Source organism: Numida meleagris, chromosome 8 (genome assembly GCF_002078875.1).
Source record: "Numida meleagris isolate 19003 breed g44 Domestic line chromosome 8, NumMel1.0, whole genome shotgun sequence".
In the NCBI taxonomy this organism is placed as follows: domain Eukaryota; kingdom Metazoa; phylum Chordata; class Aves; order Galliformes; family Numididae; genus Numida; species Numida meleagris.
In genome coordinates, this window is record NC_034416.1 from 2,380,045 (window position 1) to 2,382,607 (window position 2,563).

Consider the following 2,563-nt stretch of genomic DNA (forward strand, 5'->3'; position numbering starts at 1 on the left):
GAGCGCTGCGGGCAGCGGGACCGAGCCCAGCGGCACCGGTACCCTCGGCACGGCCACAGCGGCACCGCGGCGCCGCGCGTCCTTGAGCATCCCCGCGCCGCCCCGGGGCGTGTGCACGGCCCCGGGCAGCCCCGCAGCGCCCCAGTGCCCCCCCAGTGCTCCCCGCACCCACCCCGACCGCAGCCCTGCGGTGCCCGCACAGCCCTCACCCATCGGAGCTCCCCCTGGGCGTGTTGTCCCGTAGCCGCGGGAGCAGCCCCTGCCCCTCCCACCTCCCGGGGGGGATCCGTCAGCTCCCATAGGGGATTCCCCACTTCCAGCCTCAGCCCTGGGGCCAGACACAGCCCACCCACCCCGCGGCACGCACAGAGCTCCGGGCTCAGAACACAGCCCACAGAGAGCTGTGCACCATGACACAATCCCCACAGCTGCCCCCGTTTCTCTGCTGTGCCCCCGCAGCACAGGGATGCTCTGTGCCATGCACAGCCTCCAGCTGCAGCCACCTTTCCCCCAGCCCGTGGCGGGGCACCTTGCCGCTTCATTCTGCCTGATGGGATTACAGCAATCACTGGAAGCAGGGCACGGATTTGGGTCTTGCTGGATGCATCTGCCTTCTCTGCAGCTCTCTGCCATCGCCAGGGCAGCGTCAGTCGCGGTGTCTGCTCGCAGGGAAGGACGTGCCATCGCCAGCAGAAACCTCTGTGTGTCCGGTGCTGCCGGAGCTGCAGCCCAGACCTGGCACGGGCTCTGCAAAGTACCTGCTGTGCCCCATTCTGGATGCCCATGCTCCGGGCAGGCCTTTATGGCAGCTCTCCTGCATGCCACTGCCACGTGCAGAGTGCAGGTAGGAGCAGGCAGGGAGGGGGAGTCCTGCACCCCAGCACTGCTTACAGATGGACTGTGCAGCTCAACTGGTCCATCGCCAGCCCGCTGCACACAGAGCTGCCCTGTCACCCCACGCCCCACCATCGCGTTGCCACCCCCACTCCTGTGTGGGATATCAGCCCCAGCTGCAGCTCCAAGGCTGCTCCCCGCATCTCGCTGCCCAGCAAATCCAGCCCAGGGGGCTGCACCCCCCCACCAGCACCGCACCACACAGGGAGTAGGGGAGCTGCTCAGCTCCGGCGGGCAGCCATCCATTCTCTTGCACTTCTCACAGTGCTGACAAGCTGCACGGCCCATGGAGGGTGTGCACGGGGCAGGACCTGTTGCTGTCCACCTGCTGCCATTTAATGCGGAGCCACTGCAGCCCTGAGGCCTGGGCACAGCCGTGCAGCATCACCCACCTGCACACAGCCCTGAGCCCACCGAGCCGCAGCCCCCGCAGGCCCAGCATCACCCCCACACCGACAGCGGTGCAGCGTGTGATAAATCCCCCCCATTCCCTCTGGCCGTGTCTTAAGCAGCGTTTAGCCATGACTCGAGGAAGGAGCAGAAGGGCTGGAAGCCGTCAGAGCTGCTTACAACTACCTCTGCTCAACGTTAGCGTGCAGCACAGGGAGGGGGGCCGTGGGGCAGCACCAAGCTGGGCACAGCAGCCGTGCCCTGACCCCGCATCCCCTGCAGCCTTGGGGCAGGCAGGGAATGGCTGCGGCCTGGAGCCACCCGGGGTTCTGCCACCACGGCCGCGCTCGGGCTGCCGCAGAGCCGCCCTGCTCCCACCGCCGGCGCGCAGCGATGCAGGAGGCAGCAGCCAAGACGCCGCTTGGCGCAGGCTCAGCCGCCTCCCAGGGCCGGCAGAGGAGGGGGCTGCGGGCAGCAAGGAGAGGGGGGCTCAGCCCGCCCGCGGGCAGCGCCCAGCTCACCCACGCTGCTGCTCTCACGGCCCCGGCAAGGATGGAGCACGGGGAACAATCCCAATCCCGCCTGCGCCCCAGCCCCGGGGCCCTCCTCACGTTTCCCTGGGTGACGCTGCGGTCACAGGGTGGGGGAGCAGAGCCCCAGCAAGCAGCTGAGCGTGCACCCCGAGACTGATGCTCATTGGAGGGGACAAGCGGCGAAGCACAGAGGAAGTCACCCTGCACACAAGCGTCCGTTCTCATTAGCGAGGGAGTCTGTCTCCATCAGACCCAGGCAGCAACACCTTCCATCCCCGTGCGGAGGTGCAAGGGGGCAAGCAGGGTGCAGGGTGCAGGCCACGGAGCCGGCCTGGCAGCCCATGCTCCCAGCAAGGAGCACCTCCAGCAGTGGGCACAGCCCAGGAGCTGGGCCTAGGGAGGCCCTGTCCCGTAGCCAGGCCCTGGGTGTCACACCTGAGCACAACTGAGGGCTCAGCCCCACCATCCCCTCCTTCCAACTCCTGCAGCCTGGTGCCCGCTCCCCTTCACACTGCTGTGACCCACCCTCTGTACTGCTAATAAGCTGATTAGGTTTCTTTTTCCTTAGATTTGAGGTCAGATGGGGCTCTTTCACGTACCGGTCAAGAAAATGTACTGGAAGAACTGCAGAGCTGCTGCAGAAGAACCAAGGAGAGAAGGAGGGTGCAGGTGGGGGTGGTTTTCAGGTTCAAAAGACAGCAGGAGAGGAGAGCACTAGTGCTGCAGCTAAGCAAAGCCCAAGCAGC